The sequence below is a fragment of the Serinus canaria genome, chromosome 8 (assembly GCF_022539315.1).
Source record: "Serinus canaria isolate serCan28SL12 chromosome 8, serCan2020, whole genome shotgun sequence".
Classification (NCBI taxonomy): Eukaryota; Metazoa; Chordata; class Aves; order Passeriformes; family Fringillidae; genus Serinus; species Serinus canaria.
In genome coordinates, this window is record NC_066322.1 from 15254692 (window position 1) to 15277162 (window position 22471).

A 22471-nucleotide genomic window follows, 5' to 3' on the forward strand; every position below is an offset into this window, starting at 1 on the left:
ATCTTATTTTCAGTGATGCTTCTATTTTTTTCAACCACTTTCATTTTTCTTGTCTTTAATACAGTTGATTGTAGAACCTTTATTTTTCTTTTTTATTTAAAGGAAAATTATGAGGTAAGTGTTTAGAAAGGTAATTGATCTGTAGTTTAGAGATAAAAGGCCTGATCTTTCGTTCTGATACTGAATGTGCATCAAAGTCAAGTTGAAGCACTTTACATGCACTGCTTAATGAAAACTTGTAGAAAATGGAATATAAAAAAAGCCATTAGCTATGAAAATAAATGACAGGAGGTTCTGCAACCCATTCACTGACAATTTGTGTATCACTTGGATTCAAAATCTATACAATTTACAATTACACGTGTAATACTGCCTAGGTTTTATGAACAGCTATTCACAAAATCTCACATGTTGCATGTGTATGCCTGTAACTCTATATCTGAAAAATGCCAAAAATAATTTGGGGTTAGGGTTCAGAGTGGGGAAGTCTGTATATTTTTAGAAGGTAGAATAGAAAGCCCACACAAAAATGAATGCAAAGTCCAGAAGTAGAATGGAACCTGTTCCTCCCTCTCTATGTCAATGCATAATTACAGGAATTTACCCTGTATTAGACTAGTGATCTTTAGTTTACAAACAGAACATCCAAGCTTCCTCACATTTCTATCCCAAATTTAAAGTCTGGTTCAAAAACCAAGGGAAAACCATCTCACTTGGAGGCATAAAGACACTCTGAAAAAGAATACACATCTTCCATGAAAGAAGTCAAAGCAGAAAGCTGGCCCCATCCAGATACAATCTGGATGAGGAAAGATTATGTCCTATGTTTCATTCTGGGTGTGATCACACAAGCTCCAAGACATGTGCAGAGCAGGATAGTCATAGAACCACAGAATCACACAGAATATGCTGAGTTGGAAGGGGACCCAAGAGAATCAAGCCCAACTACTGGCCCAGCACAGCACCATCCCCAAGAGTCACACCCTGTGCCTGAGAGCATTGTCCAAACACCTGAACTATGTCAGGCTGGTGCTGTGACCACTGACCTGGGGAGCCTGTCCCAGTGCCCAAACACCCTCTGACCTCTTTCTAAAGTCATGCCCACAATAAGCTCACCACAGCAGTCACTGTGATTACACCATTAATAAACATTATTTATTTGCTTAGAAAAATAATTGGATGTGAACAAATACTTCAGAAGCAGAGTGCAATACAAAGGCTGTTGTACAGCTCTTTCACAATAACAAGGAGCGATTAGAGAAATTACCTAATCACAAACCAAGAGAAAAAAAATCAGGTATAGAGAACAATTACAAAATGGACAGGTAAACACATGGATGCAGTAAGCTGGAGAGGGTTATTACACACTACAGCTTCTCTGTGCTAATTCCTCCATTGCTACCGTATTACAGAGGAATATGTTATCTTATATTTACCTAGAGTTAAGAGCAATCAAGCTGCAGTTTGCAGCATGGTCCTGCTAGTTCATATTTTTGCTTTATGGATGTAGTAACTTGTTTGCTTACCCATCTCATTATAGAATTAAATAACTGATCATTTCTCTATTAAAATAAAATCCTGTATTAAAAGCTACCCGAAATAATATACTCCCCACTGCACCTCACTGGTGAATGCAATTTTCCAAGGAAATCTGTCATAGCTCTAATATGTAAGATACTTATTGATCTGTAAGTGGAATTATATATGAGTGAAGACATTTGCACCTGTACCTGTCACATTATAAGATGCTTCTGAGTAACTGATGGAAGGATTTAAGTATACTTATTGAACCTCCAACACAGTACTGAATCACTTCAAAGACTACAGGAATGAAGGATCATGAACTGGAAGAACCAATTCAGCCTGCACACTGAGGGGTCTAAATGCCCCAGGAGTACAGATGGAACACAGCTGCAGTGCTGTGGGTTGCTCAGCAATCTGTTTGTCAGTGACCACAAAAGCAAGTAAAGCATCCTGCACTGCTGAGAAAGGAAGAGGGAACAATACTGAAAATATTAATTCACTATCCAGCTCATCCCTTTGTTATCCAAGGAAACAAAGTAACCCAGATAAAGCAAAATCACAGACATTATGAAACAGAAAATGAAGTTTTGATGGGGAGGAGAGAAGTTTGCACCATTGCAATAAAGGGATCACAAATCCAGCCCAAACAATCCAAGCAAAGCCACACAACACAGAACTGTGTAAACTCAGCTATAGTATATCCAGTTTCAGGTCAGTTCAGGCAGAGCACTCATGATTAACTCAAGAACTTCAATAACACAGCCAGGGAACTTTACTGTAGAATATAACCCTGATCACAAATTTGAACCTTTAATTGAGAGTGAAACTTTCTTAATCCCATTTCATTCACATCTAAAAAAAGGACTCTAGCATAGCAAAGGAAAAAAATATATTTGTGAAGCAATTTCTGACAAACATGTCTGTAAATACTAGGTCTTTCCAAATTAAAGCTGCAGCAAATAAGAGTAGATGTCACTTCCTCTACAAAACATCCACACATTTTTACATTAAGTACCACTAGGTACTCTTCCACATAAAAACCAGCTTTAACTATACCAAGGAAAAATTACAAAGATAGAAGTTTTAAAACTACAAAACAGTATTTTAAACGTAAATAAATAAACACTTTGTGAAACTTCTGCCTGTAATCAGCTAGACTGGGAGTCTGCCAGCCATAAAAAGCCAAACTGAATATTTAATCCAGAGAAGGGTAACTTCCACAGCTACAATAAGGTCTAGATCCTCCAAAGAGACACTCACTTTGCAATGCCAATAGAAATATGAACATTTTATGAGGGCACATAAGAGTGGGCAAGATTCAGGTCTCAGATAAGATGTACTGATGCTATCAATTCTCACATACTTTTCTGGATTAAGGGAGAGCTTTTTCCTAAACCAAGATCTATGAGTTCATGCTTTTCACTTTGATTACAATACTTTTAACGTGTTCTGAAAACAGCCAAACTAGATGAACCCCAAGTTTAGAATAAAAGGCCCTGAAACTTCAGTCTGAGCAATTCACCACAGACATGTCTTAGCTGAAGAAAACACAGCATTTTAACTTTGGCAGAATTAACTGACAACTTCTGAAGCCAGCACTGCTGAAATCAACTGGTCAGCCCAAGAAGTGAATGTTTTTGTTACCCAGTCACCTTTCTCTGCTTTTCATTCAAGTTTAAAAATAATCTAAATTCTTATACTAGAATTAGAAGTCTTTAATATTTCTAAACATAGTATTCTAAATAAGAGCAGTCTCAAGAAAGCCACTGAGGAAAAGGACAAAAGTCATTGCATACTTTTGAAAAAAAATGCTGTTTAAACATTTATGATTCTTGAGTAACTGTTTGAACCTGGCAAAACAAGGCCACTATCAGTAACTTTCCTTTAAATGCACAGCTTGAGCAAAACACTAGTCTAGTTCATTCCCCCAAAGTAGCTTACTTTGCATAGCAAGCTATTGATATAACAGAATAATTTATTACATAGTAATTTTAATTTATAGCTCTTGAAATTCTTCACTTCTGAGATGCTATCAGAGATTTTTAAGAAATATATCCAACAGAGCAATTCAGTATCATGGTAGTTGAGCATTTTCAGCAGCAGTTTGGCTCTTTCCCAGAGTCATCCTAATAAGACAAGCGAACTACTGGAATCATCTCATTCTAAGCAGCACAAGCATGTTCAGATTCCCACTGGCAGGCAGCAGGATTTTCAAAAGAAGACAGAATAGTCAAGTGTTAACAAGTTTTGAGTATTAACAAAATTGTGCTTACCTTAAATTTTCAATAATAGCATATTAGAACCAGGCCAGGCTATTCAATTCCAGTTCTGCAAAGATTTTGTCTAATTTCAAAAACTTTCAGGATTAATTGAACCCTGCTCTCCCTGAAGGCAGCAGGAAGTGACAACAGGTTTCAGCATCAGAGTCAGATAAGCCTTGAGCAATTTTAGCAATCTGAGCTTAAAACTTTGCCACCTTGGTCATTGCTTAATATGCATTACATTCAAGTAGGTATGTACAAATATTTCTTGCCTTTTCACTCTTTCTCCCAGAACACATTTATGAATGCACAGACAGACAACAAACAAAAAGAAGATCCTAACTACTTATGTGATTTCTATCCATATGAATTTGCATCATTCAGGAAACAAAACCAAAACAAAAAATCCATTAGGAACAGTACACATTTATTTCTGTTACTTGTTATGCAAACCAGTAAACTTTGTAACCATGCATTTCAGAAAGCACATATTTCAAACTTACATATATATCTGTTCTCTAACTTTGTTCACATTTCCACAAAATGAAATGTAGCCTTTCATTAATCCAATAGAATGTCTGTTTATAAAACAAATACAGTGCTGATGAAGCTAAGAAATTATTTCATGGGTTCCAGCACTGCTGCTGGGGTAGGACAGAATGTTTAGAATAAAGTTCCTGTGATGATTCCACACTGACTTGTCTTATGGAATAAAAAAAAAAGCTGTTCTCCTTCATGCTGGGATTTAGGTTCAGCTGTCTGAATCAGAAAGACATAAAATTCTACGTAAGTATATCACAAGGGTTTCTGGGAAAAGGAAAATGCTGCGTATGTAACAAGCAGGCACTTCTGAGAAAAATACAAAATAGCCAAATACACAAGATGTTATTGCTAGAGAATGAAGCCATTGCCCAATTTAAATACCTGGCAGAAAAAGTGGCTTAAAAAACCCCCCATATCCCAGGCAGTATCTAATCAGTATCTAAGGACCACGTAAGGGAAACCTTTCAACCTCTCAACTCTTTCAAAACTCATAATACTTAGAAATATGTAGAGCTCCACTTGCCAAACACTCCCTAGACTGATTTGCTGTGCTTTGCATTTCAGGACAGAAACTTCTGAGAGAAGGGCCACTCTCTGTCCCTCTTCTGTACTGTGTCACCCTTCTCAGGCAGTCTTGGTCTCTCTGTCCCTTTCCATACAACCCTCTGAGAAGAGCAATGGGGCAATCCTAGATGTACATACAGACTGGGGAACTTCTGGAAAGCAGTGCTGGAAAGAGGAAAGTGACCTGGGGGTCCTGGTCAACAGAAAGTTAAATATGAGTCAGCAGTGCCCTGGGAGCCAGGAAGGCCCAAATGTGTCCTGAGGGTATCAGACCCAGTATCGACAACCAGACAAGGGAGAGGATTGTCTCACTCTGCTCTGGGGCAGCCTCACCTCGAGTGCTGGGGGCAGTTTTATTGTGGCTAGGGACAGTTTTATTGTGGCTGGGCGCTACAATATAGGAAAGACATTAAATTATTAGAGAGTGTTCAAAAGAGGTCAACAAAGGTGGTGGTGTAGGGCCTTGAGGGGAAGATGTGAGGAGCAGCTGAGGCCACTGGGTTTGTTCAGCCTGGAGGAGACTGAGGGGACACCTCACTGCAGTCGCAACATCCTCGTGAGGGGAAGAGGAAGGGAAGGCACTGATTTCTTCTCTATGGTGGCCAAGACCCAAGGGAATGGCCAGAAGTTCTGTTAGGGAAGATTTAGGTTGGACGTCAGAAAAATGTTCTTCACCCAGATGGGGGTTGGGCAAGGGAACAGCTCCCCAGGGCAGTGGTCACAGCACCAACCTGACAGAGTTCAAGAAGCATTTGGACAATGCTCTTGGGCACATGGTGGGGATACTGCTGTGCAGGGCCAGGAGCTGGACTTAGTTATTCTCATGGGTCCCCTCCAACTGAGCACATTCAGTGTGATTCTTCTCTCGTTATCAAGACCCATGTTAGACTACCAGATTTCCCTCCAGGATATGTACTCACTTGCCATACATTCACACCTCCCCCCGTTTGCCGGCTTACATATACATGTAAGCCAGCAAACATGGAGGTTTTTACAAGACTTCCACATACAGTTCTTTCTGGGTGACCAGAAGGGTCCACATACATTTCTCTTTCCTGAACCTCTTTCTGAGCTCAGGCCTCATGGGTCAGTTCTCTCACAGAAACATACTTTTGAGTAGCCAGCATTTTTTCACTGATAGTCCACACTCGTTTTTTGAAAAGTTTTTTCCTTTTCCCGTTCAAATCACTTTCTTGCCCATGTCATGCTCTGCAATGAATTTCCTGCCTCATACCTTTCCCTCACTAAAATATCCTTTAAAACTATTTCTCTTTTTTTTCCTATATAACCCTGAACCATTTTTCCACCAGTGTCCTTACAAGAGCCTCTAACAGTCTCTCTAGAAACCAATCAGGATTCATATATTTTACATACACAGAGTATTCAAGCAATTTTTCAGTAATAATTTTCCAGTAAGACTTTACTGTTCAGTTTCTTTTGACTACTTTTACTTTGCACGGAAAATGGTTTAATGAAACTCAGCCCCATGTGCACATATCTGGGTGCTGCCAGAACTCCCCCCCTCAGACTGTGGCACTCAAAGCAAAACTGAAGTAAATGTAAGCAGTTTTCCAGTTTCTCCAGGACCCTCGTTTGGGTGACAGAACCTTTTATGTTAACATCCCAACATTTCTAACAAACATTGAACATTGATTTTGCTTACACAGGCGATGTCCTGTTAAAGACAGCAAAAGGAAGAGAATCAAAAGACTCTCTACACAGATAAACCTTTGATTAATCCTCAGTAGCTCTTCAGGGTTAGAAACTCAACAAACATGTGACTTGAAAATTAGAACTGTTCAACAAAATTAAAACAGATGCACGCTATGCTAATAAAAGAGATGTTACAAAAGATAAGTGGGTTTTTCAAGGCCTGAAAAATCAGTTTTAGTCAAGATTTCAGAGGTTAATGCAACATAGTATCAGGGCTAAGTTCAATTTACTCCTAACATCAGTAGGAGCCTAAAATGTTACACACAATTTTTTTAATGCTGAATATTACATTTGAGTTGGCTAAATTACTCATAGTATGCAAACATAAACTGAGGCAGAGGAATTCATGTTGTTGGCTGAAACTATGAAATATTAAGCAAAGCCTGCTTTAAAAAGACATAAAGTACTCCACTTAGAAATTATTGTTGATGAAAATCAAGCACCTAATTATAATCAAGTAGTAACAAGTTAAGCTGTCACGTGAGAGTAAAAATGAAAAACACAAGGAAACCTGCAGGCTTGTTGCTAGATGCAATATATATGGGATTGGAGTGCTTTCCAAATTATAAATTGCCATTAAAGCATTATCTAAAATCAGGACATACATCTTGCAGTATATTATTTGCCCAGGGCAGTCATTTTATCCTATGAAAACAGGATACATTCTTATGTACATCCTGTCCTGTCATCATGCTTTTTGTGACAGTGTGCTTCTCCTTCTCTCTATCAACCTGACCTTTATTTCCTGTAAATCTGTTCAAGTGCTAATCACCAGTGGTGGTCTTAAAGGATAGTTTGGTAATGATGGCTGCATCCAGCTGAAAGTGGATTCAGGGGAGACATATCAACAGAATAGCCAGAGGCTAATTTGAGCAAGGCACACTCCAAACCACCGCACTGGTCAATGCCTCACTCAAGCCAAACCTGAACAAAGCTAACATCTCTAGTCAGTAGACAAAAATGACTACAACTCAGTCATCTGACTCCAGATACTTATGGGCAGCCCAGGGCCCATTGAGCTCTCCTGAATGGCCAATGGGCTGCACATTAGGACAAGTCCCTGAGTAGGAATACTTGTTGAATTAAATACTTGGTAAGTGGATTGGGAATAAGCACACTGAAACTTTGAAATCTTATCTAAGTGAGATAGAGAAAAGGATGTGCATATAAAATCCTTTAGACATAAACAATAATTCACCAAGTCTGGGCAAATCTGTATCTAGCTGCATCTAAACTCCCCCCTGAGGAGTTCAGAATGAAAGAGGGGTCCCTTCTGAACCTCATGACTCAACATGAGGGTCTCAGTCAGTTCTTTCTGACCCTGTTCACAAGCAGTAAATAATCACATGTACATTGCCATGGATTTTTGTTAAAGCAGTCACATTTACCACAGAACTTTGTTAACAAACTGCCTGATAGAAACAAAATGCATTGTTTCTTCTTTCTTGTGAGTGAAGTGCATTACTCTATCCATGACAATTTTTCACCAGTTCACACAAAACTTCACAATGAAATCTCACAAATCCTTACAGCTATTATACAACATTTATTTCTCAAATGTCAGCTTTCACTGTGGGCCCCACCCTGTACGGTGCTGAGTGCCCTCAGCTGCAATTTGATATTCACTTTGGCTTAAAAACTCATAAAATTGATTACAATGCCACATTTAACTGATAAATACTTCAGGACAAGTCGGAATTTTATTCAGGGTAAAGAACAGCAAAAGGTAAAAAGCCAAACAGAAGTGAAAAGCAGTGAAGTTTCCAACACATCGGGCACTAGCACTCCATTTCACTGCACAGATGGAAAATGGCCTAAAAAATAAAGAGAAAGACAATGAGTCTTATAGTTGGAAGTTTCATCCTGTGTAGTCATTTATTTCCTTCTGATATTGCTCAACAGACAACAAAATCTCTTAAGATGGTAAATATTAAGGGAAAGGAAGAATGCAATTTTTTTCTTTGACAACTATATAATACAAAGGCATAAAGGGAACAGTTGACACTGATATTTTTCATGACAAGCTATATGAACAGTGAAGTCACATGTATTTAATGCAAAGTTAAAAAAAATCTAGGTTATTTAGGAATGGCACAAAGGGTAGTTTCTCTCACTTCAAAAATTGTGTTTCTACATACTGTGAAAACAATTCATCCAAATGCATTACATCACTACATGTAAAAAAATTTAGCAGGAGCACTTCTATAGACATTATACCAGTATTTTTTTCCTCTCTTAGGGCTGAATGTGTCAGAATTGCTGCAAACCAGACTAATTAACTATTACTAATGAAGACTGTTAACAGTCTAATACAATGAAATGGAAAAGAAGTCTCTGAAAATGTATCCAATAAAAACCCCACAGTCCAGGTTAATTAATTTTCAGGGCCAAAAGACATCATTCAATAATTTTATTTGCCCTCTTACATAACACAACCTTTAAAATGTCACCTAGCTCTCCTCACACTAAGTCAAATAACAAAATACCACTGCCTGAATGCACATCTGCTCTACCTTCCTCAGAACTGTACTTCCAGAGTGTACAGAAAAATGTCTGCAACCAAAATGGGAAAATGAAAGGTTTTAATCTAAAACAGTAGCATTTCCCCCTCTTACAGCAAAACACCATTTGTTTGGTACAAGTAGTTATTCTGCAGCCAGCACTAACTAGACCACTTATTATTGTAGCCTGTCCAATTTCTCATCCAAAACTGCAAGTGGTATTCAACAAGTACTGAGAGCCCAAGGATACAAGAATTAGAGCTGTAGTGACTCTAGCTCAATGATTCTTACTATGCAGTATTTGGGGTTTGCTCCATTACAGAGAAACAGATTTACTGCAACTTGTGGACATTTATTCAAGCTTCAAGCAGCAGATAAGTCAGCTCAAGCAATGAGGCATTGCAGTACTTATTTTACTAAAAGAATGATCTTTCCGTTATTGTTCATGTGGGTTTACTGACAGGAGGAGAGTTAAGAATGAAAAGTGACAGGAGAACGAAGGTGACAAAAGGCCTAAAAGCAAACGTTGCCTTATGTTAATTATGGGGCCATAAATACAAGAGGTTTTTTGGCTGAGAAACTTTTATTGGTTCGCAAAAAGAGGATTTTAAGATTTTCTGTCTCCATCATCATTTCAGCTCTAGTCTAACTTCAGAATTTCAAGACTGGCAAATTGAAGTAGACAGCCATGCCTCCTGCCAAACCAACTTTATACAGATGCCCAGCAAATACACAGGCTATTATGATGACTGAAAAGTGGGAGGAATCAACAGTCAGAAAACAAGTACTAAAAGCTCTAGCTGACACATCAGCTAATCAAAGAGAAGGGTTTGAGACATGTTTTTCACAGGAACACACAAATGATCTCTAGTGGAGTTCTCCATGTTGCATATATTCAAGTACCTGTTTTGTAGTTTGTATTTGATGTCAAGAATGGACTGTTTTGAAACACCTGAATTATATTATAGTGAGTATGATTGATGAGGGTTATCAAAAAATCTGTATTAGAGTGTGAGGGAGCTAACTATCAAATTATTATTTTCTAAAAACTGTTAAAGAGAAAATGCTGATAAAAATCTATTACCAAAATACTTTTTCAGGAGCAAAGAAGCTGTTGAGGGCTGACATTAGATCAATTCAAGAACAGCAGTTATGGAAGGGAGTTTTAAGGTTTATGCTTTAGCTGCATTAAAGAATTCTGAAGAAACAAAAAAAATAATTAACTGGTTTTTTCAAACTACAGCATAACTCAGCTCTTCTAGCACTTCTACCATACAGTGTTGAAAGCTAACTTTCCTTTTTAGTATGACAGGTGGAATTGTCACTTAGGCCATCAAGCCATTAAACCAGTTTTTAAAGAGTATTTTGTAGATTCTGTAACATTCTAGAGAGTTTCTTGGTGCTTTTTCAATCAAGAAAATCTGACTAAAATTGTGCTATCTGACCTTCCGATTAATGGCCTTCCTATAGCCTGTCATGCTAACACAGAATCTGGGGAACAGTTAGGATTCATCTGGAAGCAATATAATTTCTGCCTTTGTCTTTCTTTTCTGGACAGTAATGGCTTTAAGTCTGTCCTCTTCACTCAATGTATGACACATACAGCCGTTCTTTTTCAGTTGTCCATTAACTTCAAGCACTATGACATGAAGAAAGCAACTTCTCAAAGGAGTTCAGCTATATGTGTACTGAATTTCTACAAATCCTTTGCTTCTTAGGTGCTCTTTTCAAGTACCACTAACATGTACCTGAGTGCAACACTACCTATTATAATTAAAAGTGGCTGCTTAAACAAATGAAACAGGTTACAAGGCTTGTGGATTCAACATATTTTTACTGTTCAGTTTCTCTATATATTTCTGATTTTTTTCCTAGAACTCATCTACCTTTTTTAAGCATGAACTGAGGAAAAAAATCAACAATGAGAAACCTACAGTTTGTGGTCTGAAGTCTAAGGCCTGAGCATGGTATTTGATATTGCCCCCTGGAGACCATGCAAAGGACAGACTACAGAGAGCACTCCTAAGCAGAAAGAAGTACATACATTTCCATGGGTACTTACAGAATCACCAATATAAACTACGAGGGGGAATAGATTCTATTCTGAAAAGTGACACCCGTAGTCCTACAAGATTTTTAAATATTTGTGCTCCTTAAATATTTATCACCAAGATGTAAATAAAGCATCTGCAACATCCTGTGGAAATCACATGCATTGGATGGCTTTAAGAAACATGTCTAACTGTGTTAACATCTTTCTTAGTTGTACCAACCTGGCATCTGGTGAATGTCTATATTAAGGCTATGTTACAAAGTACTTTTACTCATCACACTGCTTTAAATAAATAAGAAATCTCCTATCTCTTTTTATTGGGACACTGATGAGATAAGTCTCTAGGTATCGTTGAGAGGTTGGAGAAGCTCTCAACTTCTGTAAAAATATTCTTGTCAGAGCCTCACTGACCAGACAACACACCACAGTTCCACCTGAATGCAGATGACATTTCTGTCTATGTGGCAAAGCTGTTTTTTCTGACTTGACTGTACTTGGTCTATCAGATTCTGGTGAAACTTAGCAGTAATTTGCCTCTTCCCTAGCCAAATTTTCCCAGGACCAGCCATGTCTGTGAAATGATACTTGCAGCTGTGCTTTTCTGTATTCCTCAGTGACACAAAGTTCTACCCTAAGCCTCAGGCACTGTGAGAAGCCAATTCAATTTTGATTCTCTGCTACTTCTCTCTCTCTATCAGACAGCAAGCAATATTCAAAAGATGCCTTATTTCAGAAGAAGACTTAGCCTACACACAGAAAACTTCATGTTGTGCTAGATTTTTTCCTTATTCTTTCTGAGCCTGTCATCAGAACTCCTCCTTGCAGAGAGTTATATGCAATGCAGCAGTATAAAAATAGCTTTGCCCTTCAATAAACACTCATCTCCTTCTAATGTGTGTCTTAGGACCTATGCCCTAAACATTATCCTTTCTTTCTCCATCTACTCAGATTCTAAGCAAACCTAGTCATCACTGGGACACAATTGAGTAAAAGATCAGATCAGTAAGTATCAACATGAGGAACCTGCTTTCTCTGATTCCAAGAGTTCTTTGTTAATCTGAATTCAACAGATCAAAGAAAATTGCTGTGTGCACTTCAGGCATTCAACCCTACAAAGCCAGCTACTGTCTGTCCAGCTGCAAAGCGCAAAGCTGGTGGTAGAAGTGGAGATAGGACAGTGGTGTCTATGACAAAAAGAACAGCTGAGGGAAAAAAAAACAAGCTGTCAGATGCCCAATGCACTGCCACACAAATCAAAATGCTCAGCTTTATATAGGCTGATACCTAAGGTGCTCCGAGATCAGGGGAATGGCAGGTAGAAGATTCTCCAAAATCTTCTATGCCAGTTACTTGTCATTATGAAAATAATTTTGTAGGTGAACTGGAATTATAGATTCAGATATCCAAATAAAATACAGAAATAAGTCTCTACAACCAGATGTAAAACAATGTGGTTTTACCTTCTTCCTGAGTATAAAATTTTCAAGAATGTTTGCCCTTGTAACACGAGCTAATAACACAGGTTAACAGCAAGAGATAAGTTTAAGCTCTCACAGCAAGGCACACAAAGCATAAAGGAATCAACATAGAGCTCTATAGGTGGCTGCAGAGCCCCTGTGGATTCCTACTGCTCAGCTTCTTATTTCACTCCCACTTCATAGCCGTGCAGTAAGAGCTATCATCACCTGAATCATTCTGATACCCTGCTTTCCAAAAGTACTATCTGCCTCTCCCTCTGTTCCAAATGCATTCAGACCATCCCCTCTAGCATTTTGCTGCCACCTGAGCAAGGTTTAGCTCATACTCACCCATGTAATTGGAACAGTGTTGATTTTACACTGCTAAAGAAAACTGTTCGTGATTGTCCATGTAATCACAACCAGCCCAATCACCTGGAAAAGGCCACGGCACTATTTATCCAGCTTGTTTTTGTTGTTGTCAAAAACCAGTAATGCATATTTCCAGCTTGAACCATATAACAAATAACTATGTAAGAATTCAAAAATGCTCAAGCTTTTCAAGTCACTGTTTCTTAAATGTGGAACAGAATCAATCCCCTATTGTCACCTCTCTTTCATCTTTTCAGGGTGCGACTATATAGTGCACAAAAAGACTTCATTATATTCACAGACAATGCAGCTGTGTAATAATGTTAGCTTTGTCCTTCAGTGCAAAATCATTTTTTCTGACATGTGTGTCTTAGGACCCATAACACTGAAACATCAGAAAATAGTGATTCATTTTAAAAATTTCATTTGAACATCTGCACTAAACAGAATTTACAAAGAAAGACATTACTCTGATCATACAACTTCACTGCTTTATGCAATCTACACTGCTTTGTGCTTTCTACAGCTCAGTCACCCACAAGGGATGATACTAAAGGCAAGTTCTTTTTCTGCATGTGGCTAGACAATTCCAATTACAATAAAACCCCAAATTTCAAGGTAAAATTCCATTCTTAAGATTATATCCATGTTTAAATGCAAAAAAAAAAAAAAAAATCTAGTCATTAAATATATGAGAAGGAATTGTTAAAAAAAAACCAAGCTCAAACATCCTAAGAGTATGGGCATGTGCCAGGCTGGGGGTATTAAAAATACATCTTTTAAAGCAAAATGCTTCCATGTGATCCTTGAAAACTACATACCTGTGTATGTGTATGCCCATTCAGACATACACACTATTAGGGCAACCTGCCCTCATCTGCTCTGGTGCAACTCTTGCTGATAACATAATTGAGGCCATGTAATAGAAGGAAATCACAATGGCAAAAATAAATTACTCAGGTTCAGATGATTTTGGAAAGCATGGGAGAAATAGAAAGGTGAATTAAAGCATAAAGACAGCAATCAGTTTTTACATGAAAAATCAGATTATGAGTTTACCTGATGTGTGAGTACTACCCAGCCATGCTGCAACTTTTGAAGGGGGCTGAAAGGCTGCATTACAGGCTGAAAGAGAAGATATTTGCAGAGATAGTCACTGATACAAAATGCAGAAAGGAGAAATAAGATCAGGAAATGCAAAAACAATATAAGAGATAAGCCTTAGAAAACATTTCTACCAAGCTGATGACAAAATTAGCTTGGTGATATTACATTTAGGCTTTGGCATAAATGGGTAATATAAGGTAAAACCAAATTTTTAAAGACATTTTTCTAGCCTACAAAAATTTTAAAAATCATAGGTATGGATTTCATCTATTATAATCAGTATTAGACAGATGAATAATAAAACCCCTTGTTCTAGTAACATACAACATCTTACTATAAATGTTGCTAAGAGTGTAGTTTATCATTAATAGTGGGACTCAAGAAAAGCTGAATGGAAGAACTAGGTTGTCTATAAGGTAACTGTGACTAAACAAATAGCTGGCAGCATTTCATTCTGATGAGACAGGGTCTGCATAAATTAAAGAATTACAATAATGTCAGGAACTACATATAAATGAAGCTGATTGTAATACACCAGGAAGTACATTGTTACTATTCACTATGAATCCACATACATAAAAACTTTGCTTACTCTTGTTTTGATCCCAGCATGCAGTATATATTAACCTGTCCAATTTCACATAGTAACCAATTGTGACTATTACAATCCATACAATTTATCAGATTAAAAAAAAAAAAAAGAAATCCAAGCAACACCTTTCCATATGGCCAATTAGTAAAGTCATAAAATGCAGCAAATATATGATGCTGTATTGAACATCTGTGCTGGTTATCCTATGGGAATTTTTAATAAAGGACCAAACAGCATATTGATGTTAATTCTATGTTACCGGGACTTTAAATAAAAAACTAAAATAAATAGCATCCATTAAACTGATCATACTGTTGTAACTCAAATTGTGTTTATTATGCTAATGGAACATGAAATTAAGAAAAAGACCTTTATGCCAGTGGAATTAATTAATGAGCTTTATGAAGGCATTGGGATGTAATTTATTTCTAGATAAGTAAGTCTAATTTGCAGTTCCATGGGTCTCTGCAATGCTGATTGTAATAGTTATTCCTGCAGATGTGCTGCTCACAGCATGTCTTTCCATTAGAACTGAACACCTCATTATATAAACTGTACCTAATTAAACATAATACAGTGGTGACTTGTTAAACTGGCCTTTTTAAGTCAGCAGCTGCCTAAGCTAATAATACCATACACAAGATTTATATCATCTACCATATAATACTGATATTAAAATGTACTGCCCAAGGGATTGACAACTAATTTACCAGTATGTAACAGGTATACTTCAGATTCTGCAATAGAGATTATTAAAGACTACTAGTCTATAAAAATCAAATTATTTAAAGTCTATTTGGAGTTCTAAATAACAATAAAAGTTTTTTAACAAGTTTTATCTTCTGACAGTTTATTTAAAAAAAAAATCATGGAAGAATACTTCTCCTATGTTTTTTCTCTATATATGATGGGCCATTTTTCTTATGTGGTCTGAATTATTACAGCATTTGAACACAACTAGGTAACTGCATACCGCCTTTCTTTCAGGCAAAATAAAACAATAAACTGCAAGACAGATACAGCTACTTCTTGAATTTTGCATGTTTGATTCTGTGACTATTCTGTTTGATTCTGTGACTATTCTGTACATGTCCTTTCCACCAAATTGTAGATAGAGCTCATATTCAAAATATGACAGTAAGACTCCATGAAGTCTGTTTTGGTCAGGAAACAAGGAAGTTGGAAAATACACTGAGAACAGATTGAGTTTCTCATGAGGTAACATACATTTGAAAGCTACAAAATAATATTTTGGATAAACCATGTCTAACCATTATAACTTTCCATTCTGTATACTTCCTGAGGTTTAAGAATTGTTTTCTGTTTCTCTCTCCTTCAGAAGCTGAATCTACCATCACATTATGTTCTAATGTAGAATAGCATTGCTTTTGTTCTTCCCATTTTGCCAGTCTCTGGAGGAAGTGGATACATTTTGCTCACAGACGTATCAGGGGAACTACATAGCTTCACCTTTTCCCCACAGAAGTCTGTTATTCTTTTTTCCTTTTTTCTCAAGTATGCAAAACTGGCTCATTTTCCACCCTTACTCTATGCCATATCTAAGCCACCTGAAGACATATGAGCAGTCCTGCATTTTGCTGCCATCTTTCTCTCTGAATGAAAAAAATGAGGCTCAAATTCTAAACATCTTTGGACATAAGCCACTTCAAGCAATACCTTTAAAAACATGTATAAATTTAGTCACAGCCTTGAGTCCATTGATGTCCAGTATCAAGAATCAAGTACAAAGTTGAGAAATATCAATATGCTTTCTTAGTGTGGACTGAAACTTACTTTCAGGAAGTTTCTGACAATATTCATTTCCTTGAACAACTTTCAATATTTTCTTGCATGGAGAAGTTGGAAAAAAAACAAAAAAGTAAATGTAAACTTCTCAAGTTTTAGAGGAAAAGATTCAGAATTAGATGAGATTTGCTTTGAGTCACTTTTCTTGTCTTACTGAGCACATAACAAAAGATGGTGTTCTTAAATAAACTAGTGTTTTGTTTTTGTTTCCAACAAGCTGTGACAATTGAACCACAATCCTCTTTTAAAGACTACTGCTCTGATAGCAAACTCTGTCACTCTCATACACCTCAATATCTGAAGTGTCATACTTTACTTTTAAGGTTTCATGGTAAAGACAGTCATTCCCCTCTTCTTGCTACAATATCTAAACCATTCCAGACTATGATGTGAAATACATGAACCACTGCAAATTAAGGTGAAATTACAGTTTGTTCTAAAGTTACAGAGTCAGAGAAGAAAGATCTGTCCTAAAGGCTGTGCATCAAGTAACAACACTATGAGCAATTTAACTCTATTGGCAGAACATGAACAGGCTGCCAGGCTGAAACAGCTCATGCACAACCAGCTTATGCTACTAACAGAAAGAGGATTCTTGTGGTAGAGCTCACTCAGACAGCACACTCAGAAGAAACAGCATTCCAGGATAAAGACTAAAACAGAGAACTTGCAGTTAGAAGCAAAGACTCTATGAGAAATAATGTAATTGTTTCCCATAGTTGCTCTGTTTAAATTCTGTCGCTACCAAGGCTGCATTTTAATTTCCTGGAAGTTACAAGTTGCTTCATGCTTTCAAGAGAGTCTTCCAACTATTTAATTCTTATGCTTAATTCTTTCTTCAGATCTTTATTGCAAAATATTTTATTATAAATAATCACTGTAATAAAACAACTTTCTTTATTTTAACAGATACTGTTTCAATTCAAAACCAGAGTCTCATTTTTTCCTAAAAGTCCCATTTAAATTGTTCACTATCTCTCAGTAATCAAATATGAAATGTAACAAAACAGCAACATAATTTACTGAGGGTAAAATTTAGCAGAATCAATCAACAATAAGAAGAAAATAGGAGGTCATGAGCACCATGGGTCCATTATAATTATTATTTTTAATTAAAGTATTCCAGATACACATTAATTTTCTTTGCTCACTACTTTTATTGTTTGATTTGCCTTCAAATAAGAACTGTGAGCACTTTGAAAAATGGGTTGAAAGACTCTCTTGTTTCACAACAGAGAGAGTAGCTACTTCTCCGTTTGCTGCCAAAATGCATTTTAGTAACGTAACACAGCTCAACTCCTCCATGACTCACCACAGATGCCTTCTGTCTCTTAAAGCAATCTAAAACAAGGAAAACATTTTCTCCATACCCCATCAATGAAAGTACAGAAATCTCACTAAAGGTTTAAAGACATCTAACTGGATCTTGACTTTAAAAGGCATTTTCTAAACTGTTATTTCAAAATTAAGAACCTTTTTTAGTGTCTCCAAAAAGAAATGAAAAATCCTGTCATTGTGCTCATGAACAACATGACATCTTTAAAATTATGAAAGACAAACAAAAGTATGATAAAACAAAATACTAATCCCTTTAATGAGATCAATAGAAGATTTTTGCAATTAATTAAAATTTCAACTATTTTATAGAAGAATTTTACAGTTTCTTACCCTGCCTGGTTCTGGTGAAAAAAATAACTCTAAATACAACAAGAAGGGTTGATTCACAAGCCTAAAAATGTGACTGAGTTTTCAATTTACAGTTTCAGGAAATCAATGAAATTGAGAGAAATACCCTGATAATTTGATGCTTATGTGAGCTGAACTTCTAAAACCTTTCTGAAAAAGTGACTCTCAACTGGTCTGATCTCACAGGTGCCTAGGAATACTGGCTTGAGAGTTATCCTGCCTATTTAACTTCTGACTTTTACATTTAAGCTGTTATTCTGGAAGCATATAAAGATCTCAGATTGTCAGTTATAGCTGATTTTCAACCTCCTTTGGAGATGCAGAAGGGCAAACAATTGGGATCAAATGAATTCTCTCACAAACATTCTTCCCCAGAGGGAACTAAAAATATGCAATAATATGGTCAGCAGGGAAAAAAACCATTATATTCTATAATAAAGACCCCTCAAAAAAACCCAGTTATTTTAACCTATTAATGCTACCATAAAGTCAAAAGAAGCTGTTGGATGAATGAAAACATTATGAAATTGCTCATATTTTTCCTCTCAAACCAAATGCAGAGGGTTATTGTCCACTGCATTGCCAAAGACTTGATTCACAGATACTCTAAAACTTTAGTCTTTTTTCTGCAGTTCTTCCAAACATAAAAAAAGACTTTTAAAAAAACTTTAACACACCATTGACTGAAAAGTCAGTATTACATGGTGAATTGGGACAATTGCAGGAAACATAAACAGCATCTTCTTCCAAATAACTCTACAACAAGGCAAAAACTCCTAATCCATACTCCAGACGACTGAAAAATAGGAGAAAAGTGCCAATCATTAATGACCTGCACTGTCACATCTCCAACAAGACAATAATTTCTGGAAACCCTGAAAAATTACTTGGAAGACAAAGAGAATGTATATGCATGCTACTTTGAATTCTTTTTGCTGCCAGCACTCAGATACCATAACACTGAGAGGTCACGCACACACCCTGACAGAACAGAACTGACACGTTTGTTAATTGATGACAAAGTTACAGCACTAATACCTTTCCAATTATAACAATATCTTCATGATTTGAGAGGTCAGTCTTCATTCCCCACATGCATACCATAAAGGACACTAATGAAATGCTGTGAGGAGAATTCAGTTGTTTCTGCTCCCATCAAGGACAGAAATTTCCACTGGCTTCAGTGTAAACAGAATCAGGCCCTTCATGTGCGTATTAAATAAAGCAGACACTTCTGTCTCAATCTTCTCTGAATTCATGCTTTTGATGCCACAAAGGAGATAAGATGATCTGATAAAAGTAATAGATGAAAGTATATTATTATCTATACTATCTCCATTATAAGATATAAAATACTCTGTAGTGTCTGTGTGTATTACCATAAGCTACAGTGAAAGTTGACCTGTTTTCCAGAGGACAGATTTTTAAGTGTGATGCTGAAGCAATTTTTGATGACATACTTTTCTACAACATTTCTCATGCCACTGAAGATTAGATATGTCTGCAAAACAGAATATAAATACAGCACCAGAATTTTATCTTATCCCTTAGCCACTAGCTATGAAATAAATGTTCCAATATCGCTTTCTATATAAATATGAATCAGTGGAACATCCTTGGAATTTTTTAAAAGAGAGACATTGTTATTATTGTCATGTCACTAACAGCAAGAATTACTATTTTTTAATTGCATGTCCTCTTTCCTCCCTCTCAGGAGGCTCCAACATAGAATCCCTCTACAATACTCTTTAAAAGCACTGCCATTCTGAGTTAGATTTCTTCAGCTTTGGAAACAGATTCTCACAGCACCAGGGGAAAAACAGTAAAAAAACCCACAGCTGGAAGCACAGCTTCCCCAGTGATGGAATACCTCCATTTGGTAGGTCACAAATCTGCAGGGAGAGAAAAAAAGGTGGGGTTTGCACACCAGCTGGCCTTTGTGGAGAAGAGATGTGAGCTATTCTCATTCAGATGGTGCCTCAGGAGACTCGCAGGCTAAGCCAGTACAATCAGGTGACATTGTTTTCAAGACCCAGAACACCAGTGAATGACAATTTAATACATTAGGAGGTGCAGTGGAGTAGTACTACAAGACCTTAGCTAGGCACGTGTGATGTGCTCTGGAGACTTTAAACTCCATAAGGAAGGGGTTGTACAAGGTGGGAAAGAAAGGAATATTATTGACTCTACAAAGAGGGAATCAAGTCAGAAAGGGTTTTGGCAGAAAGCTACTGAATGATTAGCCTGTGAAGGAATCCCAGGCACAGTGGATCGCAAAATAACACTACTGCTTGCCAAACACCTCCTAGTCTCTGGCCTGCATCAATTACTGAAATATACACATAATAATACTCAACAGTGCTCAAAATTATTTTTTCTGAAACTGAGGCCATCACAAATTCAACATAAAACCTACAGGGAAGACATGTACTGGAACAAGGTAAGGGGAAAAAAGCCCGCAAAGATGCTTTTGATTCCTCCTCTCTGCATAATGAGCCAGATTCTCAGCTAATGCATAGCCTCATTTTTCCATTCATGCCTATTGAGCTCTGACATTCTGTACAACTGGTATGTTTAACAGCAGGTTAAGAATAAACCTGTAGACCCAGCCTTAGTACTTGCCAGACCCACAGAAGCTCATAACGCGGTGAAAGGTCACAGAGCTGCTCACATTTCTACCCTGTGCCCAACAATACCACAACTTCAGCCACCCATGAGATGAAAATACGCCCCTGACACCAAGCTGTCAAGCTAAATGATTGAGTCTTCATAAAAAAGAAAAAAGTTCAGTTAAATCTAAAAGCATACACACAAATTCTGACCTCTGGCAAGAAAAAAGAATCTGTATTTGTGCCGCTTTTAGCTTTTATTGGTTTCCCACCAAATCTCTTAACGCTTCTTCTGACTTATTCCAAATTTTCAACTTTTGAATAACTACATTTGCAGCTCTGCTAATTTTGCTGCTCTGGGAACACAGCAAAATCTGGCTGCCACAACTGTGGCTCTTTTGTGTTTAAAACTGCATCACTTATGTATTTAAAAATACATATGATATTTATAAAGCCTACTCAAAACATTACTAAATTGTCCCATTTTCATGTTTTCATGACAATTTATATGTTTTCCATATGGGCAAATGCTGACAACATGATACAAGCTTAATGGAAAAAACTGTGGTTTTTCTTTATTGTCTTGGCATCAAAAATCTTTGCATAAAAATAACTCTCTCCTCCATTTTAAAGGGATGACTTTTAATTAATGCAATTTTAAGGGCAATTCTCTCTCTCTCTCATTTTACTTAAAAATATATCAGAATTTTCACTGCTTACCTTACCATTGTACAACCATTATATTTGGGAACATTAAAAACCTATTGTAAAAACCAGCTGACATCCACAGAGTGCAGAATTATTCAGAATTTTCTATAACTTAGCGTGAGCACCACAAAAGACTCAGGTTTGGGAGGGGAGGAAAAGATGCCTCACTCTTTTCATCCCCAGGAAGACATATTTCCACATCACCCCTCTACTTCTGTTATTTCCCTCCAACTTTCCAAAAGCAGGAACAGCTAATGCCTGCAAGCATTAGGAGGAGCCTGTGTGCTAAAAGTCTAAGGCTGAAAAAGCTGACAGTAAGAGGCTTCATTAAAAGTTCTCAAAGTATCCAATATGGCACTAAAAAGAATTAATATTCCTATACTCCAATAAGCATATGTACTTCAGCCATCTCCATCCAGTCTCTGCTGCCTCCCTCACCCTACCTCACCACAAAGCTGTTCTTGCCTTCTACTTTTCTTCTCTTCCAATTGCTGCAGTCCTAATGGAGAGAAAGCTTTCCCTGACCTGAAGCTCCTCAGTCAGACCAGCCAACCTTCTCTTCATTTAATCCAGCTCCTACAAAAACTTCACAACATGACAGATACGTTAAATGAGTCATCCACTAGGCTGCAGACAGCAGTTTCTAGGGCATAGGAGACACAGGTGATGGAAGAAATTGTTGGAGGAAGTCAGGAAGACGGGAAGCCATAGGTAATATCCCAAGTGTCCTGCTGAAAACTGACAGCTTAATGGGCATGATACTGCTGGTTATTTTATCTATCTCAAGTCTAGACCTTGAATAATTACTACTCACTACTGAGAAGCTAAAGTGGAAAATAGATTTTGCCAGAGTTAAGAACAAAGACTAATGCTATAGAAGTTGTGGGTAACAGGCACCACCTCAGTCAGTCTAAAACATTTTACTTTCTAAGAACTGAAAGCTGATGAAAGTTACTATACTGGTGGAACAAGACC

General features: G+C 37.2%; 1 long non-coding RNA gene across 1 annotated transcript in view; it reads right to left on the reverse strand.

Annotated features, from left to right (window-relative positions):
* Positions 1–7922: 7922 nt before the first annotated feature.
* The window catches only part of LOC127059841 (uncharacterized), a 43187-nt gene continuing 28638 nt past the window's right edge, over positions 7923–22471 (reverse strand). The window contains exons 4-5 of the long non-coding RNA XR_007778040.1: positions 14048–14113; positions 7923–8419 (exon numbers count right to left, since the gene is read on the reverse strand). This is a non-coding gene — a long non-coding RNA (uncharacterized LOC127059841). The remainder of the gene's footprint in view (positions 8420–14047; positions 14114–22471) is intronic.